At 41.2% G+C, this 23,795-nt stretch overlaps 1 protein-coding gene and 1 long non-coding RNA gene across 2 annotated transcripts in view; one reads left to right on the top strand and one right to left on the bottom strand.

The window, feature by feature from the left end:
- Positions 1-7,894: 7,894 nt before the first annotated feature.
- On the bottom strand, positions 7,895-20,073 carry LOC134575456 (uncharacterized). The gene is made up of 2 exons (XR_010085669.1): positions 19,994-20,073; positions 7,895-8,924 (listed from the first exon to the last, which is right to left on the bottom strand). It is a non-coding gene; the product is annotated as an uncharacterized LOC134575456 (long non-coding RNA).
- A 114-nt stretch (positions 20,074-20,187) lies between these two features.
- Positions 20,188-23,795, top strand: part of LOC134575201 (oocyte zinc finger protein XlCOF22-like) — a 106,844-nt gene continuing 103,236 nt past the window's right edge. Inside the window, exon 1 of the mRNA XM_063434446.1 lies at positions 20,188-20,284. The gene's annotated coding sequence lies outside the window, so the exon portion shown is untranslated. The remainder of the gene's footprint in view (positions 20,285-23,795) is intronic.

Below are 23,795 nucleotides of genomic sequence, written 5' to 3'. Positions count from 1 at the left end.
TTTGTTTGTTCGGTTTATTACAAGGAGGGAGCTACCGACGTGCAGCTCCCTCCTTGTAATATGTAAAGACAGAAGCGGCAGGGAGCTGTGCTTCCCACCACTTCATAAGCCCCCCAGTTCCCCCCCTCACTCTATGGGGGTCAATATGACCCCCATAATAGCATAAGGGAAATTAAAATCTCCCCAATGCCCCTACTCGCTATACCGCGAGTAGGGGCATGTCCACTAAACAGTGAGCAGCCTGTGGCTGCTCACTGTAAAAAAAAATGGTAATAAGGGGGGACGGGACCTACTGTCCTCCCCCCCCGGCCCCACCCCTGGGCGGCGGGTGGGGGCCATAATGGTAATGAGGCGGCGGACCTACTGTCCTCCCCCCCCGGCCCCACCCTTGGGCGGCTGGTGGGGGCCATAATGTTAATAAGGGGGGGGGGACCTACTGTCCACCCCCCCGGCCCCCACCCCTGGGCGGCGGGTGGGGGCCATAATGGTAATAAGGGGGTGGGAGAAATCTACTGTCCTCCCCCCCCGGCCCCCACCCCTGGGCGGCGGGTGGGGGCCATAATGATAATGGGGGGGGGATCTACTGTCCTCCCCCCGCCCCCACCCCTGGGCGGCAGGTGGGGGCACTAAGTCAAATCCCCCCCCAACCCCCCATCAAGGTGACTAGGGGTCCCCAAGCCCCTAGTCACCCACCCCCCACCAAAATAAAAATGCCCCTACCTACCCCCCTCACCCTAAAAAATAGTGAGGGGGGAATAAAATTGCTAACCTGTAAAGTAAAATTAAACTTACCATTCGACGTCTTCTTTTTTCTTAAATCTTCAGCCCCAAAAAAGGGCAAATAAAAAAACCATCATACCCATCGAACTAAAAATAATAAAAAAAAAACCAGACGGAAAAGAAAAAACCCGAGCGCAAAAAAAAAATCCATCTTCACCTATGGAGGGCTCCGCGCAGACTGAGCTCCGCAGGGCGGGGGAAGGTTTATAAAGCCTTGCCCCGCCCTGCAATTAGGCTAAGAACACTCTGATTGGTGGGTTTAAGCCAATCAGAGTGTTCTTTGTCATTTTACAAGCGTGGGAAAGTTCTTTGGAATTTTCCCACGCTTGTAAAATGACACAGAGCACTGTGATTCAGCACGAATAGGATCGGAGTTTCATTCATTCGAATGAAATTCCGATCCGAACAAAGTGCCGAATTGTGTTCTAAAACAAACGAACATTCTGTTCTCATTCAGTTAGAACGCAATTAGGCAGTTTCATCTAAAATGACAGGAAGCATCGTGGGAACACAGGGGAAAGGTAAGGATTATGGGAACATTGCTCTGACCAGCGGAAATGAAGCACACTTTGCTCCTCTGTTGGTCTGAGCTGGTCAAGCGGAGAAATCCTCCATAAGGCAAAGAGTCCCTACTTTGTCTTATGATTTTAAAGAAAACTAAAGAAGACAGGAAGAAAAGAATAACAGATCCTGAGAGAGGGGAGAAGAGGAAGAGATTGAGGAAAGGTAAGTTCGGCATGACAGTGCCACTTTAAGAATACTAACCTCATGTGGCAAATCATATTAGAAACTTCCATGATGGAAATCCCTCACACCTTTCGTTAGAATTGATTTCATTAAATTCAAGACAAGGCAACTTTAACACTATATTACTAAATCTCCTGGAAGACTTAATTAAGAATGAAATGTTACACCTTTTATCTATTAAGGCAATTTTCAGTGTTCCTGAGCCTATAGTGTTCCTTTAATTTACAACATGTTTAGACATAATTTAGTTTTAGATTCAGGTTAATACAACTCCAAAGAGCATTATTAAAGGATCACTATAGGGTCAGGAACACACGTGTATTCCTGACCCTATAGTGTTAAAACCACTATCTAGCCCCCCTGGGCCTATCATGCCTCCCTAAATATAGTACAAATCTTACTGTATTCAAACTTGAAGCTGTAAATCTGCATGCTGTTAGAGTCAGAAAAACATGCAGCCTGCTAAAATCATCAGAAGTGGTAGCCTGATCCAATCACAATGCTTCCCCATAGGATTGGCTGAGACTGACAAGGAGGCAGATCAGGGGCAGAGCCAGCATAATTCAAACACAGCCCTGGCCAATCAGCATCTCCTCATAGAGATGAATTGAATCAATGAATCTCTATGAGGAAAGTTCAGTATCTGCATGCAGATGGAGGAGACACTGAATGTTTGGATGCATTTTAGGCAGCCATGACCCAGGAAGGATCTCTAACAGCCATCTGAGGAGTGGCCAGTGAAGTTCTCACTAGGCTGTAATGTAAACACTGCATTTTCTCTGAAAAGACAGTGTTTACAGCAAAAAGCCTGCAGGTAATGATTCTACTCACCAGAACAAATTCAATAAGCTGTAGTGGTTCTGGTGACGATAGTGTCCCTTTAATACATTACTTTTAAACATCCATAAACATGTAACTTTTGACGAATAACCAATTTAATTGCATCAAATGTCATTTTCTGTGTCCTCAACAATATACATAAGACAATAGAGTTAGCTAAAAATCAGTTTATTTCAGGAAATGTAGGATTTTGCTATCTCTGAGGTCTCTTCTCAATTGAACAGACTTCTTTGTAGTAAGATTATTCAAACATATAAACATTGCTCCAATGTTACTGTAAGGAAACCTGGTATATCCAATACCCATTTGGTAGTTTCCTCCCGAACTGCCAGAGTATCAGTGATTATAACTCTCTGTTCGGCGAAATAGAATAAGCGATTCCCATACGAATAACAGCTTCCCAAGTAGATTCCCTTAGTAAAGCAGACAGATACCCAAACATCAGCCGAAGTCTAGATGAAGGGTCTAGATGAACAGAACTCAGATTTTAATGATGCCACACTGGTTTTTATGCAAGTCCCCGTGCAAGGGGACCTCCCACAGGAACATAAATCATGCAGCCAATCATAAGCAAATAAATACTTAAACACTCCCAGTACAAACATATAATTCCCTGCCCTCGACCTGGAGATAATCAAGTCTGATAAAGTAATAACTTCATTATCTCCAGGCAGAAAATGTACAATTTTACCCAACTTTCAGAACACCCCTTAAAACATAAGGTATCCCCACAGTCATATCCCCTGATAGCCCTGATCTGGGTGACCAACATATCCAAAAATCCGTTCAGGGGTTTTCGAATTTCATGGAAGTCTTAGGTGACGGGCTAACCACGAGGCTCCTGACCAAAACAGTTCCACAAGTTTGGTGGGTTTTCATGGTCTAGTTCGTAAAGTTACAAAAAACGAATAATCCCACAAATGGTTCCCCCTGGCTCCAAGCAGCGATTGTTCCCCTCATTCGTATGCACAAAAGTACCAAACAGCGCTCTCCTAGCTGTTCGGGAAACGAAGATCCAGCGTTCGTACATTTGGGACCTGTGTTTGGGAAGTCGAGTGTCCGATTTTAGTTCCAGGCACTCGACGACCAAGTCGCACTGCCTTTGTTCACATTATCAAGATGGCCGCCGTTTTCTCTGCCACGTGGCGTTCGACAATACGGCCACACAGGGAGAGTGCTTGAGGTACACTTTGAAGTTAACGAGCCAGGGGGGTGGTCTCTGTTCAGTAGTTACAACTACCGAATGAAGGAAAATAAAATAAAGAACTTAGGGATTTCTTTACAGTTACTTTTCAATATATCAGCTTGGTTTTGATACACATCTCCATACGTCTAAGAATCTTGCGTAGGGGATATTTTAACTGGAATGCAGACTTGATCCAAATACATTAAACATAAATGGTTATTTTTATGAAAACCAAAACAGTTTTGACGTATTAAAATATTAAGCTCTAAGAGAAGAACTATGGACAATTCAGCATATAATTTTACATCCATTTTAGAGACCAACACGATTCTGCACACCAATGATGATTAACTGCCTAGGATTTTTCTAAATTCTATCATATATGTCCATGTATTCCTCAAGAGGATTATTAGTGATAAATATTATTCTGTATTTTTCACTCACAACACCTGACAAAGAAAACTGGACATAAAGGCAAAATTCCAAAAACCGAATTTAGTTAAATATCCCCTGAAAACCAACCGTTAAATCAATCTCTATCGTAACAATTCGAATTGAATTATGCCATCTGTGTGAAAGCGAATTGGATTTTGCGAATTCAAATCACACCAATCAGGAATACCGTTCCTCTTTTAAATACCGGCTACTTTCTTGTGACAGGATCCCCTCTGACAAGCCTGCTGGCGAAACGCGCACGTCAGGGGCTCTTCTTATGATACCCATCTACTAACGAGATCAGACTGTATTAACCAACAGAACTATTCGATTATTTTTTTTGATGGGATCATTTGTCCTATTTTTCACTTTTATCATCACCACTTTTTTCTTTTTTGGTACTTTAGTGATTTTTTTTTAGGAGGAAGGGAGACACTAGCTCTAGAGTTAGTATATAGTTTTTCTAGGTGCCTTTGAAGGCACAGATAGGACCGGCATTATAGTGTTATAGGAACTTTAGCAACAGCATTGGTATTGAGAATTTCTCTAGGTGCCCTTGAAGGCACAAATAGGGCTATAGTTTCAGTGGAGGTAGGTTTGTATAACTCTTTACGTCTCTATTTGTAGTTCTAATTTTGTTTGCATCTTCATCAGACTATCACCACTAGCATAGCTACTGATCTCTCTTCTCCTTCTTACCTTTGTATCTAGCTTTTTGATATATCTATTTTTTTATATATCATTTTAGCAATTATTAATAAAAGCTAAGTTTTAACAACTACCAGTATCTACACTTTACTATATCTTGTGTAAAAGACACTCCACTCTTCTTTTTTCCTTTTGCTTCTTCAATTTCCAGGGTTACCCCCTGTAAGGAGTGTTTTTTGTTATATCCAGCTCATTTTTTTTTCCTTTTGTATATTTCAGTTTGTTTGAACCTTATTTAATGGCCTTGAACTAAATCTAATGGTCATGTTGGTCTTATAGACAACAAAGACCTTTGAATTCTATCCACATATTTTGTTAACAAGAATGAAATGGACAAAATGGCCCTTTGGTGGGGTTAAGGGTTGTTTTCAGCAAGAAAAGCAAGGAGTTATGGGAAGAGGACTTGATGGAGAACTGTATGTTGATGTTCTGTTGATTACATTATTGTATGCAAAATGACCCTCTTCTGGTATAAATATCTCCACAAAGCTGTAATAAAGGGAGTTCTGTTTAGCTTCTACATATAGTCTCACTCATGGTGTGGGGTAATCACTCGCTACATCTCACCTCCGAATGACAGATTACATTGAGATGGGCATCGAGCTGGACTACTAGGAGACCGTTACAATGTTTAATGGTAGCTTTTTAAAAGCATGCACTTGGTGCACTATCCAAAAATGGCCATTGGAGTGATACTAAAAAAAACAAAAACTCCATTTGGGGGAAGAGCCTACCCACAAAGGGTTACTCTAACCAAAACAGGTTTTTATGAATTGAAGACACTGATTTTTGGTTGGAGGAAACCCTTATGACGTTATTCTGGCTGCCAGCATTAGTAGACTGCCAGCCCTCACAGCAACCCCACTGGACCCAAATGACAGATCCACGCAAGCTCTTCTTAATTACGATTACAAGACTATATTGGTACAGCAAACTAACAATCCTTGATTTTATTTAAAGCCTAGAACAGGGGCAGGCAACCTTTTAGTAGTACTGTGCCACAACAAGATGCTGACGTCTCTTGGTCCGATTTCATTAAATTGAGGTGTGTGTGTGTTGCCCTATTGTGCTTGTTATTTACGGGTGCTGCAGTTGCTTTGTAATGTTCTATTTGTGCATATGTGGGCTCTTATAGTGTATATGGTATCTATGAATGTGGGCTGTGTGTGGATGATAGGTCACATTGTGTGTTTGGTGGTGTGTACATGTGGGGCTGTGTGCATGTATGTGGCTTGTCAGTGGTTTTGTGTTTGTTGAGACAGTATGTAGGCTATTTGTATTAAGAAGAGTGTGTATACATCTTGGACATCTTGTAAGTGCATTTTTATTCAATAAATGTGTTACTTTTATACAATCTGCACTCTTTTCTCTCTATCTTCTTAAATTTGAGTGACATTAGAAGATACTCTTTCTGAAGATATCCATCTGGAGATTGTTCACCATTATACCATTCCACCCTATTTAAGAGGGAGATACGCCTGATTTTGCATCCATCTAGTGATATTTCCGTCATCCCCTCGCCCCACCGCTGTGCTGATTATACTGCACTATATTCTTCTTTTCTCCCCAGATATATCTACCAATTGTATTTCAGCATTCATATACAGGTTGTCCTATTTGATTAGTCACTTTTGGTGATCTATACACGTTTTCACCTTTTTGGTTTTTTTCTGTAACTTTTTGGTATTTTTTGAGTGTTTCAATGGAACACTTTTTCCTGAAAGGATATATTTGTGTTCTCAGAGCATATAGTGATTTACTTCTTTGTTTAACCCCTTAAGGACCAAACTTCTGGAATAAAAGGGAATCATGACATGTCACACATGTCATGTGTCCTTAAGGGGTTAAATAAAAATTCACTCCTGGAAAGTATGCTATGGCTTTTAGTGGAGAGTACATTTCAGGGCCTGGCCCATAGCATAGAACAATGAATATTAGGTCCTAAACTGAATATACAGTATATATATATATATATATATCTCTCTCTCTATCTCACGGTCGGTTTCTGTTAAAGGACCACTATAGTGCCAGGAAAACAATATCGTTTTCCTGGCACTATAGTGCCCTGAGGGTGTCCCCACCCTCATGGCACCCCTCCCGCCGAGCTGAAGTTGGAGGAAGGCGTTAATCCCTTACCTTTCTCCAGCGCCGTGCTCCCTCTGCGCTGCGCACTCTCCTCCTCCTTCGGTTGTCGTCGGCTGAATGTGCATGCGCGGCAAGAGCCGTGCACGCATTCAATCAGTCGCTGGCGTCTTCTCACTGTGCGCCTTCTCACGGAAGCGCCTCTAGCGGCTGTCAATGAGACAGCCACTAGAGGCTGGATTAACCCATATGTAAACATAGCAGTTTCTCTGAAACTGCTATGTTTACAGCAGGCAGGGTTAAACCTAGATGGACCTGGCACCCAGGCCACTTCATTGAGCTGAAGTGGTCTGGGTGCCTATAGTGGTCCTTTAATAGTTGTTTGATCCATTCTCTAGGTAGGTAGGTGCTCTTTGGCTATGTTAGTTTATACATAATGTTTTTTCTGCCCCTGGCTTTGTTAAGTTTACAGTTTGATGTTACTATATGTTCCCTTTTCATGCTACATGTCCTACAACTCTACATACCCTGGATATATAGATGGATACTATAATTTGGGAAACACCTAATGCTGTATATATTTCTTTCCATTAGAGATACTTCTATGAACCGGACTGATAGTGATTGATATCACAGCCCTGTGATCCAGGGGTGCCCAAAATACAGATTCCCAGATTTGTAGAACTGCAGCTTCCATGATGCTTGCCTGTAGAATGACAACGTATCATGGAAGCTGTAGTTTTAAAACATCTGAGGATCTACCTTTTGCGTGCCCCTGATGGTAACCAAAACCCAATCCACATCACCACATACGAAAGAGGAATCAGCCTCATGTGAAGAAGGACATGTCAAAGACAGCAACATCTATACACCCACACAACAGACAGAAACCCCATCTACTCATATTAAGGAGGAACCATCTCTAGAAGGAAATCTTACAGAAAAAGAATATTAACATACTCATACTATAGTGGACTCAGCCTTGTGTGAAGTGGGAAATCTCACAAACATTGATAGAGTTGACTTTAAGGTAAAATTGAACCCACAGACAAAGGCATTTATAAAAACACTACAGATACTTCTACATTATGTGAAGAAACAGATCTCACCAATACATAGGTTCAAATTCCAGCGTTTATTGGGGTGCACAATGTAGTGAATAGGAAATATCTCAATCAATCCTTCGACTTAGTTAATCCATTAAGGAAAGAAAGTTACTTGTTCTGATTGTCAGAAATGGTTCGACTGGAACGGAAATTCCTTCCAACATCATTGCGCTTACCAGAAACGGCATTTAATCAGGTCCTTCGAAGACTTGTCAAGGAAAGAAATCGCTTCCTTGTTCTGAATGTGGGAAATGTTTCAAACTGCAGTCGATTCTTGAATTACATCAAAGGATTCACGCAGGAGCTGTTTTCGTGCTCTAAATGTGGGATTTTATCAGTCTGATATGTGATCTTCACAGACAATAGAATACTCACTCAGAAGAGAAACCACTTTTGTGTCCTGAATGTGGGAGATTCTTTGGTCAGGAGGTGGATCTTAAACATTGGATGATTTACACAGGGTCGAAGCCATTTTTATGTTCTGAATGTGGGAAATGTTTTACAGAAAAAACACATCTTGCTCGTATTCACTGATTCGCACAAGCCAGAAACCATTCTGTTGCTCTGAATATGGTAGATGTTTTATTCTCGAAGCAATGCGTAATTCTCATGTATGGGTTCACACAAGAGAGAAGCCATTACCCCGTTCTGAATGTGGGAAATGTTTTATTCTATAAGCAATGCGTAATTCTCAGGTATGGGTTCACACAGGAGAGAAGCCATTACCCCGTTCTGAATGTGGGAAATGTTTTATTCTATAAGCAATGCGTAATTCTCAGGTATGGGTTCACACAGGAGAGAAGCAGTTACCCCGTTCTGAATGGGGGAAATTTTTTATTCCATAAGCAATGCTTAATTCTCAGGTATGGGTTCACACAGGAGAGAAGCCATTACCCCGTTCTGAATGTGGGAAATGTTTTATTCTATAAGCAATGCTTAATTCTCAGGTACGGGTTCACACAGGAGAGAAGCCATTACCCCGTTCTGAATGTAGTAGATGTAGTTGTAAATTCTCTCTTAATAGGCATCAGATCATTCACCTGCAACAGAAAGCAGTTTCTCTTGTTTAGCTCATTGTTGCCTTATTTATAAAAGCAAGAATAATGATCAACCCTTAAATTAAACTGTATTAATGCATTTTTGTTTTGCACAGACAAGGTGTAAATAGTATGTGTTTCTTTATAGTTTCTATGTTCTTTATATTCTATGTAGCATTCAAAATCATCTTCTAAATCTAGATTAGTGGGAAAAGTGGGTATTACGGTGTTGGAATCAGGAATTGTCCTGATTCCTGCCCGACGGTGTAGGAATCAGGACAATTCCAGTGATGATGCGTGATCGCAGTCAGATTTCTGTCTTAGAATCAAGCAGATTTGTAAGATGGTTTCACCTCTGCCAGTAGTGTATATCGGTAACAATCTGCTATATCAAGTTAATATACAATTTAAAGTGAAAATTTTCCTTTCCATGTTGGATGTGTTAGCCACAGCCAGGAAAGGTGTAGCGAGGGCTGCATAAACCGAAACAAAAGTGATTTCACTCCAAAATGGCAGAGAATTGGGCTGTGAGACTGCGGGGACATCATCTATACACCAAAACCGCTTCATTATACTAAAGTTGTTTATATAGTGTACCTAAAGTGATCTTTTAATCTTTTATTTTGTCCTTTCAAAAATATGTATAGTGGTTATATCAATGATTTAAAAAGACTGATTATATACACCAATTCTTATCAATGTGGCAAAGAAGGGCATTTTTGATCTCTATACCAGTTTTTGTAAAAATAAATAAAAATAATAGGTGCTCAATAAACTCAAAGTTTATATACAAAAATGTGTCGTAACTCATATCAACACTTCTTACTAAAACAGTGTAGGATTCTTTCTTAAATATTAATTCCGCTCTAAAAATGCGGGAAGACTTCCTACTTCCTCCATAGGCCTATAAACAGAAACGTACTATTTAGATATACTGAATGGGAGTAGATGGAGCTATACCCAAAGATCTCCAGTAAAGGGCCTTCACCCACATAAATAAAAATGCCTCAGTGACAGAATTCGAGTCAGAGTAGGCGTAGGTAGAGATGGGATAAGTAGAGAAAACATGGCTGTTGCCTGACTTATGGTATTTGTCAGCCAGGTTGGTCAAAACAAAGAAATGGGAGGGGCGTGGCCGACTAAGCTACAGCACAGACATGTTCCAGTGGAGCTCCGTCCAAAATTTAGAATAACAGCCACGAAAGAGACTCAAAAGCTCCACAGGACCCTAGAAACTACCTACCCTCAGGAAGAGACATCATGGGACGCAAGCACAAGCAATTCCAGAACACTGAGACCCCAAAAATGACTGAGATTGGGCTTTCTTTTGAGAGACCTGCTCTGTCCAGCTCACACAAGATGGCGCCTGAAGCGCGGTCTGAGGAAGAAGCCTCAGAAGGATCATACAGAGGCAGTGAGGAGCTACCCTCCCCCCAAGCGGCAAGTGTCTATCAAGACTCAGAGGACGATGAAGACTCTTCTCCAGCCATTAAAGGGGTTATTAAAAGCCTCCTAAAAGATGTGAGGAAGGCCTGGAAGGCCGACCTCCTGGAGGCGCAAAAGGAGGTGGGAGTCCTCTAACAACGAATAGAGGCAATGGAAGCTAAAGAAAATGCCCAGAAGAGTAAACTGCAGAACACCCAGATTCAAGGAGACAGCCTGTCCCAGAAGGTGCAAATAGTCACAAAATCCATCACAGCACTCGAAACCAGGCACAGACGACGCAACATACGTCTGAGAGGCGCCCCAGAGAATATTGGAGGGGAGGCCTTGAGGTCCTTCACTCAGAGGCTTCTAGCTTCCATTGGAATTAAAGGGGGAGCAGACTGAGCACTACTAACAACTGCCTTCCGAGTAGCGCAGCGGCACCACAGGGTTTCCCAAGAGACACTATAGCGGTTACCATGGATGTTGAGACATGAACCGCCATAGAGAACTGGGTAATATACAATTTGAGGGCTGCACAATCGCGATCTACGGGGACCTACCATTCGCCGTGTTAATGGAGAGAAGACAGCTGGCGCCGGTAGCAAAGCAACTGCGGACTGCCGCGATCAAGTACCGCTGGGGAGCAGATGGATCGCTGATAGTATCTAGAGGAGATGCAGCACTTACCCTCTCCTCCACAGGGTATGCCAATGCCTTCTTACAGAGGCTACGACACCAGGCACCCTGACATGACCCACCAAAGGTGACTAATAAATATAGCCCCAACACGTAGAATAGGACCTTATACTGCATTAATGTTCTAATGTGCACCATCTCACTAAGCCAAGTTCATATAACAGCAAACTATACTAGTTGTCTTTGCATAACATACCATAAGGAAATAGTTCCCGCCTAAACTTCCCTTCCCCACATCAGTTCATTTCAGTGTACTTACCTTCCATGTAGGTTCAATATATACTTAGAGACTGAGTTACTCATCCAGGGATGCGTAGCCGGACGCTTGTCGCTAACCACTTATATCTCTTATGTCTGTTTATTTTCATAATATCCTAATACTGTGATACAGATGCTTATGGAAATGGAAAATCCAATAAAAATAAATAAATAAAAAAAAAAGATAAAAAAAGTTTTAACACTCAATACATGTTTTGCCAGAACTCTGGCCTTATCAGGATTGCCTGTAGGACAAATAATGTTAAATATATCTGTTAAATTGTGCATCGATTGATATGCGATTCAGTAAACATATCTATAAAATGTGCATCAAGACTCAACTTACAAAATCAAACAAAGGCGGTTTTCATGAAAGTGTAGCAAAATAAAGTAATTTTTTTCCACACAGCAGAAAAAGCACTGCCTGTAGCCTGTTCACAAAGCAAAAACATCACAACACCAGCAAAAACACACACACACACACACGGTAGGCCTGTAAATAAAGAGGGCAAAAATGAATAATCAAAGATTTAATACAGTCAACAAATGTATACAAATTAACCAGACATTTCCTTAAATGCATTACAGTATTGAAGGTGAAGGTGAAGGTAGGAATTTAGGACCGAAAGTGGACACCATTTGTTGTGGGTAGGATAGTATGTTATCTCTACTGTTGGTGCGTGTTGACTCGTTTCGGAATGTGGTAGAGCCAATAGGTAATGTGATGTGTTTTTGCTTTGTTTACGTAAGTGGGTTTCGTTGAAGACAATGAGCTGTCTGAGTGGTGGTGATGGTAGTGGATTCTCTGGCCTGAGAAAGGCATAGAAGGCAATGTGAATGGCTGGTAATGGCCGACTTGGTAGTATAATTGAATGGTTGTAGATCTAATAGGTCCGATAAGGATGGAAAAGTTGGATGGCTATTGGTAATCTCTGAAAGGAACGTGGGGGAATGGATTCCTGAAAACATCTGAGTATATTCCTGTCTGGTATGATAGCATGAAGTTATGGTAGTTTTGGCCATAGGTTATCCTTTGTTGTTGAATGCCTGTAAAATATATAATTAATATATAATTAATGGTGTGTAAGATAGATAAGTTTAAGGTGGCAAAAAGAAGCAAAACCTAGGAGAAATGTTATGACACAGGTTGAGCTGTCGTGTTCCAATGAGATTCTTTAAGCCAGGTGAAAAGCTGTGTTATGCTTCTACAAGTATGAGACGAATGTGCTAGGTGGGATAGTGCATGCTATGCTGCATGAGTATGTCTAATCCATGATTTTGTCTTGGAACGAAAGCGTGGCCGTGAATGTATGGGCGGCTGTAGGAAGCGTATGATGAACATGCCTGGAATATAAATGAGACAATTGTCGGCAGGGATGTATACCCCCGCCTGGTATATGAAAGTAAAAGACATGTGATAAGTGGCCAACCAAGTGAGTTCCCCAGAAATATCATGACCTTATGGATGATGAGTGGCGTTTGTTGATGATATGACATGTGCTTAGTTGTCTGAGTAACAACGGATTGATGACCCTGACCATGATTTACCCCATGCCACAGCAGCTGCTACAATGGGGTAGATCCCCCAAAGGGGCTGAGGTGGTGGAAAAATTTCCAAACCTGGATGCCATGGAATCCTGGAAGGAACAAACTGTGCTCAGCACACCGATGGTCCCTCGCAACCCCGATTAAGACTCTATACCATTGTAACGGTACGTTTCCGTATCAACAGTAGGAAAAAGCAGGAATCACACACGTATTCCACCTCTGTGACAAAAGAGGACTCAAAACATTCCCAGTACTACAAGAAGAATTCAACCTACCCTCTAACCTTACATTCGCATACCTTCAGATCAAGGCGCTAGTCCATGGCATCGCGATCAACAATATCAAACAAAACCTACAATCCTCCCTCACGAAGTTCGAAACACAATGCCTTTCGACAAAACCACAGAAGAAAACTGTGTCCATATGTTACAACACTCTCGCCAACCCCGAAGAAGAGACAATGTGGAAATTCATGACACAATGGCAAGACGACCTACAAACCACTTTTTCCCCGACTGACTGGGACAAGATCTTCACTGCCCATGAGGGGTTGACCACCTGTGCCGCACACTTCGAAACATCCAGAAAAATATTGTATAGGTGGTACATGGTCCCAACTCGCCTACACTCCATGTTTGCAACCACATCGGATCTATGCTGGCGATGCCACACAAATAAAGGAACTATGCTCCATATATGGTGGACGTGTGCGGAGGTGAATGCTCTGTGGAAGAAGACCATAACATTGATTACGAAGGTCACAAACTTCCAACTAACGCACGAACCAGCTACAATACTACTCAGACTGCTACCGGACAACACGCCTAAACCAATCCGGAAGATGATTTACCTGATATTGAGTACAGTATCCACACTGATAGCCAGGTGTTGGAAAACCCCCAACCTGCCCTCGCTCAGGGAAATCGAATCTGCAATGACTATGACAATTGAATATGAACTCACAATGTGGTACCAGACAAACATTGGCAAACTAGGCCCCCCACACTAACACAATGTGGCAGTCCTACCTTCAACTTGCTAGCGAGACACATACACAGACCTCAGACACTCAAGTAGATAAACAAACTCAAGAAGCCCAAGGCCCAGATACCGGCTGGTTTGAAGAGCACATAACTCCCGAATCTCCTCCCCACCTAGCAGGACGCAGTACTACAGTCACAGGCCACCCAGGCACGAACACAGAAACAGTCAAGAAACAAGGCTCAGGACAGACACCCGCCCACACTGAATTTAAAAATGCATGCATGTAACAGCAACTTACAAGGATGTATACAACAATCAACTGCATTTCCTGTAACACAATGTACACACTGGAATTTTACTACTCCCCTCCCCCTCTTCCTTCCTGTACCCCCCTGTCATTTGTTATTTGTAAACAATAAAGAACAAATTGAAAGAAAAAAAAACAAAAACCCTTTAACCTCTTAAGGACCGGACTGTTTTTGCGATGTTGTACATTTGCGACCAGGCATCTTTTTGACACTTTTGTGGTGTTTGTGTTTAGCTGTAATTTTCCGCTCTCTCATTTACTGTTCCCATACAAATTATATATTGTTTTTTTCAGGACAAAAGGGGCTTTCTTTACATACCATTATTTATATAATCTCATGTAATTTAATTTAGAAAAAATATGATGAAAAATTGAAAAAAATACAAGTTTTTTGAATTTTATGTGAAAAATATTTTACTCATCTACAAAAGCGAATGAAAAAAAACTGCTAAATAGATTCAAAATGTTGTCCTGAGTTCAAAAATACCCAGTGTTTACATGCTTTTTGCTATTTTTTTGCATGTTATAGGGGTATAAGTACAAGTAGGATATTGCTGTTTCAAAACATACATTTTTAAAATGTATCAATAGTGACATTGTAACACTATTATCTGTCATAAATTGCTAAATAACACCCCACATGTACATATTTTTTTAAAAGTAGACAACCCAGGGTATTTAATATGGGGTATGTCCAGACTTTTTTAGTAGCCACTTAGTCCCAAACACTGGCCAAAGTTGGCGTTCATATTTGTTTGTGTGTGAAAAAAGTAAAAAACTAAATTGAACGCTAATTTTGGCCAGTGTTTGTGACTAAGTGGTTACTAAAAAAGACTGGACATAACCCAAGGTATTGCAAATGGGGTGTCTTCTTTTGCAAATGGTATGCCATCATGGGGGTAATTCTCATTCCTGGGCTACCATACGCTCTCAAAGGCAACGTAACCAACCTGGCCATTTTCAATGTAAAAATATTTGACCCATATATTTGACCCTGTAACTTTCAAAAACGCTATAAAACCTGTACATGGGGGGTCCTGTTCTACTCAGGAGACTTTGCTGAACACAAATATTAGTGTTTCAAAACTGGAAAATGTATCACAACAATTATATCATCAGTAAAAGTGCTGTTTGTGTGTGAAAAATGCAAAAAAGTCACTTTCACTGACAATATCATCGCTGTGATATGTTTTACTGTTTTGAATCACTAATATTTGTGTTCAGCGAAGTCTCCCGAGTAAAACAGTACCCCCCATGTACAGGTTTTAGGGTGTCGTAGAACGTTACAGGGTAAAATACAGTGATAGCAAATTAAATTCTCTGGACTTTCGGCCTGGGTTGGCAGGCAGGTCCCTTAAATTGCAATAAATAAAATAACTTAATTATGTAAAAATATTACATAAATACGCACGTAGAATTTAAATATATATGCATATTTATATATTTGAAGTCTACGTGTATATTTATATAATTACTTATGTAATTTTGTATATGGACATATGATAGTTTGCATTCTTTTTATTTATTTATATATACAATTTCATTCCAAGTGTATTTTGATATAAATATATATATTAATATCAAAATACAGTTAGAATAAAATTTCGTATAGATTTATAATTTTTTAAAATTTTTAATTTTTTTAATTTAATTTAAATTATTTATTATTCGTATTTTATAATAATATATATATACAATATATATAGTTATTATATATATATACACGTGTGTAAATTAATTATAAGTGTATTTTTATATTAATATATGTACATATTAATATAAAAATACACTTAGCATGACATTATATATATGATATATAGACATATATTATATAGGTATAATATATGTCTATATATCATATATATATATATATATATATATATACACACACACATATATAATAATAATAATATTTTTTTTTTTTTATTAACTTTAACTTAATTTTTTTTATGATTTTATACTAGCAGGGAGACTGCCTGTCAGCACAGACAGTCCCCCTGCAGGCAGAGACTAGGACACCTATTGTGACCATGTGGTCGCCCTGTTGGGCGATCACATGGCCCCAGGGGTCCTAAACCGCCATGGGGAGACTGTCTGGGCTGCAGGCAGTCTCCCCACACCGGGAGCACCGCCGATCGCCGCCGGGGGAACGACGGCGATCGGGTAAGTACATTTTACATTTAGGACGGTTCAGGACCGTCGTCGGTCGGCAAGGGAAAAATGCCGATGACGGTCCTGAACCGTCTAGCGTCCTCAAGGGGTTAAGATGTCAGAGCCTAAAGCATAACTTTCCTTGTCAATGGAAAACGGCCAGAAACTGAGTCTGTCTCATAGGACGGTCCTGGTATTTTGGATCAACGGATTGGAATGTGAGCTAAACTTGCAGATCAGCGATTTGTCTACATACCGATATACAGGGTATGAAATTATTATTTTTTTAAAATTACTCATTCAAGGGAAAAGCATAGCCCAATCTACTTGTCCTAGCCCCAAATAATTTCAGACACAAAAACTGCACCCTAGACCAGTGTTTCCCAACCCAGTCCAGGATTTAGGGGTGACCCAGTTGCGTCTAAAGGTGTTTTTTCTTTTTTTTCTAAAAACACCTTAGACAAAACTGGGTAATCCTTAAATCCTGGACTGGTAGGTGTGCCTTGAGGACTGGGTTGGGAAACACTGCACTAGACTGTGCAATGTGTGCGGTCTGTGAATCACGTGTGGACTGTGCAATGTGTGCGGTCTGTGTATCACGTGTGGACTGTGCAATGTGTGCGGTCTGTGTATCACGTGTGGACTGTGCAATGTGTGCGGTCTGTGTATCACGTGTGGACTGTGCAATGTGTGCGGTCTGTGTATCACGTGTGGACTGTGCAATGTGTGCGGTCTGTGTATCACGTGTGGACTGTGCAATGTGTGCGGTCTGTGTATCACGTGTGGACTGTGCAATGTGTGCGGTCTGTGTATCACGTGTGGACTGTGCAATGTGTGCGGTCTGTGTATCACGTGTGGACTGTGCAATGTGTGCGGTCTGTGTATCACGTGTGGACTGTGCAATGTGTGCTGCCTGTGTATCACGTGTGGACTGTGCAATGTGTGCGGTCTGTGTATCACGTGTGGACTGTGCAATGTGTGCGGTCTGTGTATCACGTGTGGACTGTGCAATGTGTGCTGCCTGTGTATCACGTGTGGACTGTGCAATGTGTGCGGTCTGTGTATCACGTGTGGACTGTGCAATGTGTGCCGTCTGTGTATCACGTGTGGACTGTGCAATGTGTGCCGTCTGTGTATCACGTGTGGACTGTGCAATGTGTGCGGTCTGTGTATCACGTGTGGACTGTGCAATGTGTGCCGTCTGTGTATCACGTGTGGACTGTGCAATGTGTGCGGTCTGTGTATCACGTGTGGACTGTGCAATGTGTGCGGTCTGTGTATCACGTGTGGACTGTGCAATGTGTGCGGTCTGTGTATCACGTGTGGACTGTGCAATGTGTGCGGTCTGTGTATCACGTGTGGACTGTGCAATGTGTGCGGTCTGTGTATCACGTGTGGACTGTGCAATGTGTGCGGTCTGTGTATCACGTGTGGACTGTGCAATGTGTGCGGTCTGTGAATCACGTGTGGACTGTGCAATGTGTGCGGTCTGTGAATCACGTGTGGACTGTGCAATGTGTGCTGCCTGTGTATCACGTGTGGACTGTGCAATGTGTGCGGTCTGTGTATCACGTGTGGACTATGCAATGTGTGCCGTCTGTGTATCACGTGTGGACTGTGCAATGTGTGCCGTCTGTGTATCACGTGTGGACTGTGCAATGTGTGCCGTCTGTGTATCACGTGTGGACTGTGCAATGTGTGCCGTCTGTGTATCACGTGTGGACTGTGCAATGTGTGCCGTCTGTGTATCACGTGTGGACTGTGCAATGTGTGCGGTCTGTGTATCACGTGTGGACTGTGCAATGTGTGCGGTCTGTGTATCACGTGTGGACTGTGCAATGTGTGCGGTCTGTGTATCACGTGTGGACTGTGCAATGTGTGCGGTCTGTGTATCACGTGTGGACTGTGCAATGTGTGCGGTCTGTGTATCACGTGTGGACTGTGCAATGTGTGCGGTCTGTGTATCACGTGTGGACTGTGCAATGTGTGCGGTCTGTGTATCACGTGTGGACTGTGCAATGTGTGCGGTCTGTGTATCACGTGTGGACTGTGCAATGTGTGCGGTCTGTGTATCACGTGTGGACTGTGCAATGTGTGCGGTCTGTGTATCACGTGTGGACTGTGCAATGTGTGCGGTCTGTGTATCACGTGTGGACTGTGCAATGTGTGCGGTCTGTGAATCACGTGTGGACTGTGCAATGTGTGCTGCCTGTGTATCACGTGTGGACTGTGCAATGTGTGCTGCCTGTGTATCACGTGTGGACTGTGCAATGTGTGCGGTCTGTGTATCACGTGTGGACTGTGCAATCTGTGTTTCTGGCTTTAAATAATGTGTAGGTGTTATGTGTGTATGTACTGGCTGTATGTAATGTGTGTTTGTATGTGTGGTGTGTACTCGTATGTAGTAGGTGTATGTGTATTTCCTACCAGACAGCCACTAGAGGCGCTTCCTGCAGATTCGCAGAGTTTAACTCCGTGAAATGATGCTAGAGGTCCTCATATTATGCTGCACATTAGGTTCCTCCTCTCGCTGATGTCATTACGTTAAGTGACTGAAAAGGTTTTAATCATTTCATAGCAAGGGATGGAGCCGAGGAAGGGGGGGGCAGGTAACAGTTTTGCATGACTAACACCGTAGTGTTCCTTTAAATTGTCAGATACAGTGTAATTCTTAGAATTCTCTTGAAGTCATATTGGCTGGTAACCTGGATGAGACCGGAGATAATTAGTGGATCATAGGCCACTAGAGGTGCTTGCTGGGTAAGTGCTGTACAATGCATGGAGATGCTAAACGCTCCTCATAGAGATGCATTGATTCAATGTGAAAGCAATGGATTGGCTAAGCTTATCAAATTTGATGAGCTCAGCCAAGGAGGTGAAACAGGGGCATGGCAAGCCGCAAGGCGCAGGATAAAAGAGGAGTAGACTTTGCGGAGAGGGGGGCCAGAACCTAAAATGTGCATTTAGACTTGCAACCACTCAGAACCCGAGATTCAAACAGACAAGCCATTCAAAGCAGCTCTCTTACATCTGGTGTCTTGGTATAATTTTCTAAGACCCCCCCCAAGGGTCACTGCTCCACTCACAGTTACTAGCACTTAAGCTGCCAGGAGCGGACATCAGCGTTGTACTCCTGTGCATGCGCAAGAGAATAATACTGAGATCTGTGATCCTCCATAGACACAGTGTATTTCCCTTTCACCGTCTGAGGGCTTAACGAGAGGTAACTCTGCATTTGGCCAAGCAATTTAAAAGTAGATGTTTAGAACGTGGAGGGATTTTAGTTAAACTAATGATTTTATCTTTATGTAACACTAACAGGGGGTGGGGGGGTGAGCTACTTAAATTAGGATTATCAGATACACCCTGTGTTCAGGGACACATATCTCACACACACACATTATATATATACCATACTATGTGCCCCTGTACACATGGTGTATCTAGTATTGCCAGCAGCCCAGGTACAGGAGGAGGAGATGGCAGTGTGGGATGTCTGCTGGCAATGTACTCCATGTGTCCCATAGCTGGCAGTAAGCTTCATTCTCCTCTGACATTAAACAGGACAGGTTGGACACATGTTACAGGCTCTGGCTGGGGCTGGTTTTATCTCTATATAAATAGTTAGTATTAAAACATGTTGAGATTTCACCCCATTCCTGGCAGCCCCCCATAACACAGGCTGCCCTGTCATACCTACCCCTTGTCACAGCTCCCATCTGTCAGTGAGGGTCTGTCCTCTAACACACAGAGCTGCCATTCCCCAAACCACATGGCATCCTTCCCATTAATACACCCAGGCTGCTGGCGTGCCCACAACAAAGATGGCCGCTTCCCAGTAATGTCCCTCCTCAATGACGTCATACCGAAAGCGCCTAATGACTATGGAAAAGTTTGCACACGGGGCCCAACACAGAGTCCCTGTGTGAGATACAGAAGGAGTGGTGGGAGCAGTGCTGGGAAACACAGGGAGAGGAAGCCAGCCAGCCATGTGGGTATTACACAATATTATACACCTGGAATAAACCCTCAATATCTTACTGTGTATATAATGTATGGGGGTAAATATACACCCCCTGTATATACTGTGTATATAATGTATGGGGTAAATATACACCCCCTGTATATACTGTGTATATAATGTATGGGGGGTAAATATACACCCCCTGTATATACTGTGTATATAATGTATGGGGTAAATATACACCCCCCTGTATATACTGTGTATATAATGTATGGGGTAAATATACACCCCCTGTATATACTGTGTATATAATGTATGGGGTCAATATACACCCCCTGTATATACTGTGTATATAATGTATGGGGTCAATATACACCCCCTGTATATACTGTGTATATAATGTATGGGGTAAATATACACCCCCTGTATATACTGTGTGTATAATGTATGGGGTAAATATACACCCCCTGTATATACTGTGTATATAATGTATGGGGTAAATATACACCCCCTGTATATACTGTGTATATAATGTATGGGGGTAAATATACAACCCCTGTATATACTGTGTATATAATGTATGGGGGTAAATATACACCCCCGGTATATACTGTGTATGTAATGTATGGGGGTAAATATACACCCCCTGTATATACTGTGTATATAATGTATGGGGTAAATATACACCCCCTGTATATACTGTGTATATAATGTATGGGGTAAATATACACCCCCTGTATATACTGTGTATATAATGTATGGGGTAAATATACACCCCCTGTATATACTGTGTATATAATGTATGGGGTAAAGATACACCCCCTGTATATACTGTGTCTATAATGTATGGGGTCAATATACACCCTCTGTATATTCTGTGTATATAATGTATGGGGTAAATATACACCCCCTGTATATACTGTGTATATAATGTATGGGGTAAATATACACCCCCTGTATATACTGTGTATATAATGTATGGGGTAAATATACACCCCCTGTATATACTGTGTATATAATGTATGGGGTAAATATACACCCCCTGTATATACGGTGTGTATAATGTATGGGGTAAATATACACCCCCTGTATATACTGTGTATATAATGTATGGGGTAAATACACACCCCCTGTATATACTGTGTATATAATGTATGGGGTAAATATACACCCCCTGTATATACTGTGTATATAATGTATGGGGTAAATATACACCCCCTGTATATACTGTGTATATAATGTATGGGGTAAATATACACCCCCTGTATATACTGTGTATATAATGTATGGGGTAAATATACACCCCCTGTATATACTGTGTATATAATGTATGGGGTAAATACACACCCCCTGTATATACTGTGTATATAATGTATAGGGGTAAATATACACCCCCTGTATATACTGTGTATATAATGTATGGGGGTAAATATACACTCCCTGTATATACTGTGTATATAATGTATGGGGTAAATATACACCCCCTGTATATACTGTGTATATAATGTATGGGGTAAATATACACCCCCTGTATATACTGTGTATATAATGTATGGGGGTAAATATACACCCCCTGTATATACTGTGTATATAATGTATGGGGTAAATATACACCCCCCTGTATATACTGTGTATAATGTATGGGGTAAATATACACCCCCTGTATATACTGTGTATATAATGTATGGGGTAAATATACACCCCCTGTATATACTGTGTATATAATGTATGGGGTAAATACACACCCCCTGTATATACTGTGTATATAATGTATGGGGTAAATATACACCCCCTGCATATACTGTGTATATAATGTATGGGGTAAATATACACCCCCTGTATATACTGTGTATATAATGTATGGGGGTAAATATACACCCCCTGTATATACTGTGTATATAATGTATGGGGTAAATATACACCCCCTGTATATACTGTGTATATAATGTATGGGGTAAATATACACCCCCTGTATATACTGTGTGTATGTAATGTATGGGGTAAATATACACCCCCTGTATATACTGTGTATATAATGTATGGGGTAAATATACACCCCCTGTATATACTGTGTATATAATGTATGGGGTAAATATACACCCCCTGTATATACTGTGTGTATGTAATGTATGGGGTAAATATACACCCCCTGTATATACTGTGTATATAATGTATGGGGTAAATATACACCCCCTGTATATACTGTGTATATAATGTATGGGGGTAAATATACACCCCCTGTATATACTGTGTATATAATGTATGGGGTAAATATACACCCCCTGTATATACTGTGTATATAATGTATGGGGTAAATATACACCCCCTGTATATACTGTGTATATAATGTATGGGGGTAAATATACACCCCCTGTATATACTGTGTATATAATGTATGGGGGTAAATAGACACCCCCTGTATATACTGTGTATATAATGTATGGGGGTAAATACACCCCCTGTATATACTGTGTATATAATGTATGGGGTAAATATACACCCCCTGTATATACTGTGTATATAATGTATGGGGTAAATATACACCCCCTGTATATACTGTGTGTATACTGTATGGGGTAAATATACACCCCCTGTATATACTGTGTGTATACTGTATGGGGTAAATATACACCCCCTGTATATACTGTGTATATAATGTATGGGGTAAATATACACCCCCTGTATATACTGTGTATATAATGTATGGGGGGTAAATATACACCCCCTGTATATTCTGTGTATATAATGTATGGGGGGTAAATAGACACCCTGTGTATATAATGTATGGGGGTAAATATACACCCCCTGTATATACTGTGTATATAACGTATGGGGTAAATATACACCCCCTGTATATACTGTGTATATAATGTATGGGGTAAATATACACCCCCTGTATATACTGTGTATATAATGTATGGGGTAAATATACACCCCCTGTATATACTGTGTATATAACGTATGGGGGTAAATATACACCCCCTGTATATACTGTGTATATAATGTATGGGGTAAATATACACCCCCCTGTATATACTGTGTATATAATGTATGGGGGTAAATATACACCCCCTGTATATACTGTGTATATAATGTATGGGGGTAAATATACACCCCCTGTATATACTGTGTATATAATGTATGGGGGTAAATATACACCCCCTGTATATACTGTGTATATAATGTATGGGGTAAATATACACCCCCTGTATATACTGTGTATATAATGTATGGGGTAAATATACACCCCCTGTATATACTGTGTATATAATGTATGGGGTAAATATACACCCCCTCTATATACTGTGTATATAATGTATGGGGTAAATATACACCCCCTGTATATACACTGTGTATATAATGTATGGGGTAAATATACACCCCCTGTATATACACTGTGTATATAATGTATGGGGTAAATATACACCCCCTGTATATACTGTGTATATAATGTATGGGGTAAATATACACCCCCTGTATATACTGTGTATATAATGTATGGGGTAAATATACACCCCCTGTATATACTGTGTATATA

This window comes from Pelobates fuscus, chromosome 10 (genome assembly GCF_036172605.1).
Source record: "Pelobates fuscus isolate aPelFus1 chromosome 10, aPelFus1.pri, whole genome shotgun sequence".
Taxonomy (NCBI): domain Eukaryota; kingdom Metazoa; phylum Chordata; class Amphibia; order Anura; family Pelobatidae; genus Pelobates; species Pelobates fuscus.
This window is presented reverse-complemented; position numbering and strand designations above follow the sequence as displayed.